Source organism: Phyllopteryx taeniolatus, chromosome 9 (genome assembly GCF_024500385.1).
Source record: "Phyllopteryx taeniolatus isolate TA_2022b chromosome 9, UOR_Ptae_1.2, whole genome shotgun sequence".
Classification (NCBI taxonomy): Eukaryota; Metazoa; Chordata; class Actinopteri; order Syngnathiformes; family Syngnathidae; genus Phyllopteryx; species Phyllopteryx taeniolatus.
This window is the reverse complement of record NC_084510.1, coordinates 15,548,295-15,557,239: the sequence shown is the minus strand read 5'-3', so window position 1 is coordinate 15,557,239 and position 8,945 is coordinate 15,548,295.

Here is an 8,945-nt window from a genome sequence, read left to right as displayed (position 1 = left end):
CCTCTAATTTGATCTTTAAGAAACCACAGGCACACCCCCGCAGCCTTGCACTGACTTGTTACCTTGAGCTCCAGCATCTTTGCAGAAACTATTGCAAAATATCCACCTCAGGGAAAAAAAATATATGCCCATCCCTCATTTACCAACAACTGAACATAGGAATAGCAAAAAGAAGGAGTCAGATAGATCTCGAGACAAAAGAAGGATTAACCTATTAGTTGCCTTTAGAGGTGGAAGGACCTCAGGCAGCTGAAAAGCTTCAGAAGGGATGCGGAATTAGCGTCATTTCTGCTGGACAGATAAATCGCTCACCTTATTTTGATTGTTTTTGTTATTGTACATTCCGAAAAAAAACCTACAAAACGATAACTTAAGTGTGATAGTATCACTCCATCACAAACGAGACATGCTCCCAATATAGCAGCTGTGGCTAACTTTGGCTAGTTTACAGTGGGAGTGCTTACTTCAGAATCAGAATCATATTTATTTGCCAAGTATGTCAAAAACACACAAGGAATTTGTCTGCGGTAGTTGGAGCCGCTGTAATACGACAACAGACAGTCAATTGACAGAGAACACTTTTGAGACAGAAAGACATTGAGAAAAACAGTCACTGAGCAATAAAGGGTTGCGAGTTATCTGGTAATGCTGGAACATTTTATTTTATTTTTTATTTTTTTTACAATTGTGCAAAAAGATGCAGAGTCCTCTAGCAATTAGAGAAGTTTGAATGACTAATAGAGCAATAGTCCGGTGCAATGACCATTGTGCAAAAGGCCCCGAGACTTCAAGGAATGTATGCAGTTTAAAGTGACTAGTAGTGCGATAATCTGGGACAATGTCGATTGTGCGAATGTTGCACATACTTAGTATTGCCAACACTGCTATTTTTGTGAAGTAGGTGGGTACGGAAAGTATTCAGACCCCCTTAAATTTTTCACTTTTTTCACACATTGCAGCCATTTGCAAAAATCATTTAAATTCATTTTTTTCCACATTAATGGGTGCTGTGTGTACATTAATGAGGAAAAAAAGAATTTAGGTAAATGATTTTAGCAAATGACTGCACTATAACAAAGAGTGAAAAATTTAAAACTTTCCGGACCCACTGTACGTTCTCTGTCACTGTCACCACTACACACTTCAATAATCGCATGCCATATTTGAGAATTACGCTTGCACACGTAAATGAGGGGTTTAGTCAGAGATGGGGGAGGAATTAGTGATGTGAGGCTACATTCAAACATCGCAAACATCCCCTTTAAGGATGGTCATTGTTCGGGTTCACTTACCATCAGGTTGAATTCGACCAAACAAAATACTTTCAATTAATATTGACTATTGTTAAAGATTGTTTTCAACTAAGTGACAACTACCAAGTCCAAAAGGTCAGTTGTCCACTTTGCTGTTACATCATTGTTCTGTAAAAACCACTTACATTAGTGCCATAATTCAGGCTCAGGAAGGAATTGCCTCCAATTAGCTGGAACATCCACTTAATATTAAAGTCATCATTTTGGATATTTTATTTTACCTAATAACCTGTTAAATCACCATCTGTCGCCATGGTTATTGAGCTAACACCCTTTTGACGACGGCCCGTAAATTTAAAGTATTATAGTCTGAATTGATTAGGGCTAGAGACTTTAAATTTTCTCAGAAAGATCTCGGCCTGTGTGGTCTTCATGTGGGCTTCATATACAGGTATGTAAACTGACATTATTGAGACAAAAGGAAGGTACTATAATGTACACAAAACTGATATGCACTGCAACACGTCTGATGGTAATGAATGATGGTAATAACTTGAATCACAGGTAACCTCGCCTAAAACACTATGTTTAACTAAATTGGTGCATATTGTGAAAAATGTCATACATACAGACATGAATAAATGTCTATGAGGCAACACACATGGAATAAATTGTTTCATTTGTTTCTACTTCCCCCTACACTTATGAAATGTTGTTTGAAGAGGGCAACAAAACTTAGAAGCTAATGAATGTACAAGCTGAAGAGTTACAATAGACGCTTCTCCTCACAAGGGTCGCGGGCGTGCTGGAGCCTATCCCAGCTGTCATCGGGCAGGAGGCGTGGTACACCCTGAACTGGTTGCCAGCCAATCGCAGGGCACATAGAAACAAACAACCATTCACACTCACAGTCATGCCTACGGGCAATTTAGAGTCTCCAATTAATGCATGTTTTTTTGGCATGTGGGAGGAAACCGGAGTGCCCGGAGAAAACCCACACAGGCACGGGGAGAACATGCAAACTCCACACAGGCGGGGACGGGGATTGAATCCCGCACCTCAGAACTGTGAGGCTGACGCTCTAACCAGTCGGCCACCGTGCCGCGCTATTTAACTTATTTATTCATTTCTGTTAACACAGTCAACACATATAACTATCAACAAATAAGGTGACTGGTGACTACAGTGGATATAAAAAGTCAACACACCCCTGTTCAAATGCCAGATTTTTGGAAGGAGAGGGACTGGGGGCAAGGTGGGAGCATATGTATAATTCACCCAAGGACTCAAACAAAACCCCGTCAGATTTTAAAACACTGAGTAAAATTGATGACAGAGAGGATAATTTTTGTTTAAATATTGATGAATGAAGAAAAAAAATGGGCACATTTTTTGTCTAGGGCAAAAGGGCAGGTACTTGAGCACCGCCTAGAGGCTGTGTTTGCACGTGCCTTTTGTCCGACTGGTTAGAGCGTCAGCCTCACAGTCCTGAGGACCCGGGTTCAATCCCCGGCCCCGCCTGTGTGGAGTTTGCATGTTCTCCCCGTGCCTGCGTGGGTTTTCTCCGGGCACTCTGGTTTCCTCCCACATCCCAAAAATATGCATTAATTGGAGAATCTAAATTGCCCATAGGTATGACTGTGAGTGCGAATGGTTGTTTGTATGTGCCCTGCGATTGGCTGGCAACCAGTTCAGGGTGTACCCCGCCTCCTGCCCGATGATAGCTGGGATAGGCTCCAGCACGCCCGCGACCCGAGTGAGGAGAAGCGGCTCAGAAAATGGATGGATGGATCTGGAGTGAAACACCAAATTATAACATGGTGTCACAACCTCATATTTACCCCCGCATTATGACTATTGTTTTACTGCATTTCGCTTCTAAACACAGACACGCTCCACCTAGAAATTTCATAATTAGTGTAATCTTCTTGGACCCGGTTGTCACCTGTGATGAGAACAGGTCACAGAGGGTCCCATCTAATGAGAGAGAAGGCTTGACCTTAGACCTGGAGTCATCCTGGAACAAAACCCACAATAGTACACTGAAATCTTGCAGGGGAAACAAACACTCATTACTTAACACATTCACTGCAATTGACTGTTTTCGAAGTCAAATACTTACTTTACTTAGATCCCTAATAACGAGCTCTAAATTGTGTGATCTAACTGATCGCACGCGCTGTAGCTGGGTGTGTTGCACATGATCTACTAAGATTGTGATCTTTTGCGTTTTGTCATATGTGATATGGCATGACGCCTTCTTGTGACTGGCTCAAGTCAGCAATTGTATCATTCAGAAGCTCCTTATCTGCATAGCTGGATAGACGATATGTCACTATAATTTTTGTTTCTGGCATTTCAAAAATGTTCGGTAGTGGAAAAGTTCTCCCCGGCGCCTCTCACTTTGCCTGCGCTATGCTGGCACAGCTGTGTGTGCACCTGCCTTTCAGATGCAGTATCGAAATTCTAAATCGCAAGTCTCAGGTTTCATACATCACAATACACATGCAAAATTATTTCTATTCTAATCTATTTGCATATATTCCTCCCAGAAGACGCAAATGAAATGTGTGGCAATGTTGCCCGTTTAGCAGAAACTTGGTTGCGCCCAATTAATAGATCAGCTTCCACATCTGTTTCCGTGAGCAGTCAAAGTTTGCACCTGTTTTTGCACGTGCAAACCTTAGGTCAATCAAACTCTCAGTCAAAAGATGAGATTCAGAGTGTAAAGAGTTAACTCCAGTAATCACCTGTATTGATCTGTGTGTGTTAGAGGAAAAACCTCTGGTTCCAGAGCAGCCATCCATGAATAGTTATTGATCCTATCATAAAGAGCCTCTGTCTCTTGAGTGCATGGCTCTTTAGGTAATCACTGATGCCTGTTGTTCTCTCTTTATGGCCCTCTGACCACTTCATATCTCACCTCTGTCCTCCTCATTTTCCCTTTGGTGTTTTTCAAACTAAGCACAATCCAATACCCCCAATGTACTTCCCATTTACTTTTCCCCCAAAATGGGCACCTTTTTGTCCATAAAAACTTAAGATACCAATAAGTTCCTTCTTAGCGCTCTACGAGTCACAGAGCTCCGCTAATGTTATTTAATATTTTGTCAAATACTGATTGTCCAAGAAAATTGCTGATGTTGAATGTGTTTGATAGGGTGGCTGAGAAATCAGTACATACAGTATTTCTGTACACTAGATTTTTTTTATGAATCTTTAAACCTCACTCAGAACAATCCTGTACATTTTAAAAGATATCTGACCAGTTTTTCCCCAAAATCTAGTAGTTTCAATTTACATCTGACACAGGACTCCGAGCGAATGTAACTGAAGTCAACTTTAAGAACGGAACATTGCAACAGTCTCAATTATCTACCGATCTTCTTGAAACTTTTAGGAAATCCTTTACTGTAAACAACAATACATGCTACAAGTTAGTTGTACCTGCATTCAAAGGTCAGTTTGATACAAGTGATTTCTCAACACAGATTTACTATCTACTCCTTCAGCGATTGGGGCAACAAGCTCTTCCGCAAAATGATGTGTCATTATGGCTTTTAAGGCAAATTACTGTATATAATTTACAAAAAATATCTACATCTTCTCAAAACGATGGTCTTGTAACCTTCATTGATAGTCAAACAAATGTGTGTTTCATGCTGCTGGGTTTAGAGATTATGCGTTCTAGACCACTGCTGTAAATGATTTGCTTTGCTCTGGCTTAGCTGCATGAGCTGGACTGCCACCACCGATAGCACTCGGCTCTCAACTTTATCAGTGTGATAAAGCTCTGCTAGAGCTTGCATTAGAAACAATCAGTCAATCTCCCCTTCAGTTTTGTGTCTAGGTGGGAATGGCTGCCAGATATTCTTTTCACTGAGAGAAGACTGAGAACAGGATGAGTATGTGATCCCACGATGTCTGCATTTGATAACTTGCACACAGAGGGGGAGAGAAACAATAAGGGAAATGTCTGATGGTCAAAATTAAAGTCAATTGTGTGCGTGTCCAATCTTGGTGTTTGTATTGGTGTGTGGGCATATTTTCACCTTTAATGGCTTTTTCGCAAGGGTGGAGAGTCCTTAATTTGAGCGGTTATTCACGAGTGTCACGCCAACAACGCCCACTCATCACCATTGGGAAGCATATGCACGCATGCGAACACACACATCCTTGGACTGGCATGCAAACGTGAAGCAAAGTATATTTTTATTATGTGCGCACATGGGCTTATACAAATAACATGCCTATACACTCACACATCTTCCCTCACTAGGTGCACACACACACACACACACACAAAGAAAGAAATAGACAAATGAGACCTTAGTGAAATAGTTGGTGGGTTTTCTGCTATGGTCATGATTTCCTTTAGGGCTGTGAAAACAAACTACATATGGAGTCCATCTTCTCTATGGCTTACTGTAGAATCTACAGTGTATTGAGACTAAAACACACACACAGCATCAACATGTGCACCCACTTCGAGCTACCGTAACTGTCGAGCTGGCGTTTTAAAATGTTCTGATAAAGTGATCATAGTGAATTCCAATTCATTTTGGATTTTGAAACAATTTCTTTCATAGTAAATAATTGAAATATATCATCTATAGTGTGTTTGTAGGGGGGTGGGGGGGGGAGGGTAATACTTGCCAGACCCTCCTGTAATAGGTGAAAATCTGTGATATTCAGACACCAAAAACAAAAGGGAATTACACTGTACATACTCCAAAATGTTCAGCCAAATCTCATAATTCGGTATAACTGAAGTCTGCTAGCGTAATGCCAAATATAATGTGACATGCCATAGATTGGCTCACTGAATTAGCATAGATATAACGGTAATTATAAACCTTAAAACTTTATCTTTACTCATCAAATGTAACCTAGTGGATTTAAAAAAGGTTTAAGGTGGTTCGAACATTAAGTGATTCTTTCGCCTACCACCAGGCGGAGCCTGCATACCACTGGTGGTACTTGTAGCACACTTGGAGAACCAATGACTTAGAAAAAACATTTAACACCATTTCAGGGTGTACCCATCCTCTCCCCCGAAGTCAGCTGAGATAGGTGCCAGCACATATCTGACCCTAGTGAGGACAAGCGGTTCAGAAAATTGATGGATGGATGAAAAAGAAAAAAGAGTTGCTTTGATGCCTGCCGAACTTCGGTCTTGTTCGGTACGCTACAGTAGGTCTTCTGCGATATGCTGACATCTCGTGTGACAGAAGTTCATCTTTTGGAAGACTTGTTACAAAAGAAGCCAAAAGAATTGGCTTGAGTTGCATCTTTAAGGTTCTAGACTGAAGTCTTTTGAGATACGCTGTTCTGAGTTTTGAGTGACATAATGCTTATGGTGGCTTGAATTCTCAAAATTTTAGCACCTCGAAATGGACTTTAGATGTTCCACTGTTTGAATTAAAAAAAAATGATTCACAGGATAGTATATGCTTAATAGTATGATAGAAATCCATCCTATGAGCAAAATTTGCCTTGATAGTATGTCAGTAACGTCGTTGTGTTTGTTGTGTAAGTGAGATACTGTAGATGTTTGATAAAGTACATTAGAGCTGGAAGCGATTGTGGGATGTCAGAAAAATCAATAGGAAGCATTTTTCTCTTTGGAACAACTGTCTATTGAGTTACCGCCACTAATGTGTTATGTACTCAGGGGGATGTTTGTCTGTGTGATTGTGTTTATTCATTAACATCCTTATCGCCCCAAAAAAACTGCATCTGGCCCGCGTCTTCCTCCCTCTCTGCTACGACTGGGTCAGGGCGTGGAAGTATTGACCAGTTGCTCAGGGAGAGCAGCTATCGATTGCGACTTATCCAGCTGTTTATATTTGAACCCTGGGTTTAACCTCCATCGATTGACACGCACCTCACAGTCGGCAAGGTGTTCAACTTTGCCTTCCACTAATGGGTTGGAATGCACAATAGTGAATGTGTGCCTGGAAGTGTGCGTGTGAGTGTGTGAGTGAGGAATGTAATGTGAACGTAACCGCCGATTTCCTCACTGATCTCCCGTAGCCAATAATAATACTATACAGACATTTGCACAAAATACTATTTTTTGCAGTAAAGGAAGATTTACAAAAGCTATTCACAAATCATTCAAACAATATATTGATACCTAGCTGACTATCACGCTGAAGACACGCTTTCAGTCTCATGCCAACAAATCTTGTGCTAAATTAGAAGAAATCTCAAGAAAGATCCTTCATGGAAAAAAAACATTAGATGACTTAAACAGGCTGTTGGGGCACAAAGTATGAGCATAAGGCCTTCACTATATTTTTTTATATTTACATTTACACAGGGCAGATTAGAAAATATTTTAATCTTGTAAACATATATATATCTATTGGCATCAAATCTCTGCTATTGTATCTCATTTTATTGTAATAATGACAACTAATGTTGTCTGCGGCGGCACGGTGAACGACTGGTTAGTACATCTGCCTGACAGTTCTGAAGACCGGGCTTCGAATCCCGGCCCCGCCTGTGTGGAGTTTGCATGTTCTCCCTGTGCCTGCGTGGGTTTTCTCCGGGTACTCCGGTTTCCTCCCACATCCCAAAAACATGCGTGGTAGGTTGATTGAAGACTCTAAATTGCCCGTGGGTGTGAATGTGAGTGCGAATGGTTGTTTGTTTGTATGTGCCCTGCAATTGACTGGTGACCAGTTCAGGGTGTACCCCGCTTCTCGCCCGAAGGGTCTCACCCGTGACCCTAGTGAGGAGAAGCGGCACAGAAAAAAATGGATGGATGGATGTTGTCTGCTGATGTTATTTTAGGAGCACGATAAATGCCCATTAGTTAAAACAGTGATAATAAACATAATGCAACAAAACACAACAGTTTTCTTTTTATCACTTTTTAAATGTTTTGTGCAATGTGTGCCATCCCGTCATACTTTACTCACAGTGATAGTCTCAGTACGTGTGCGTGTTTGTGTGTCTGTGTGGGTGCGTGCGTATGTGTGTGTATGCATAAGTGTGTAAGTGTGTCTATGTTAGTGTGTGTGTTACCATGTGTGTGTGTATCTGTGTGTGTGCTTCAGTTTCTCCCGTCCACCGCCTCCTCTCGAATCAGTTAATACACGAGCAGCATAATGATTGAATATTAATAATTCACATCAGCTCTCCCTGATGACTCATTACAACCCTTCAAATGAGGGAGGAGGGAGATGTACTGTACATAGGCATACATATTTGAGAATATGCAAACGCACACACACATTATATTTTTTCCAGATTTTCAAACCTCAACACAAATGTAGATTCATATACATGCCGTGACTGCAACTTCAACCAATCAGATACTGATATTTCACAGTAAAATTATCATCAAATATCAACAAATCCATGCACACACGCGCGCGCGCGCACACACACACACACACATGGATCAGTCAAATCAGGAGAATGTGGAAAACAATAGCATGATGAAGAACAATCCTATACACAAACATGAATGTACAGTAAGAGCCCTTTTCCAAGGAACTAAGCACCTGTTTCATGATCAATGAAATATATATTTTTTTCTCTGATAAACGTCAACCCTCAGTTTGATGTTCAGTTTTTGTCAAGGCTGTGCTTGGAAAAAATGATTAATCAAGATGTGTTTAACACTTTTAGACCGACTCTTGGCCTAATTTAAACAAAGCCTGGAAAACAAACATATTG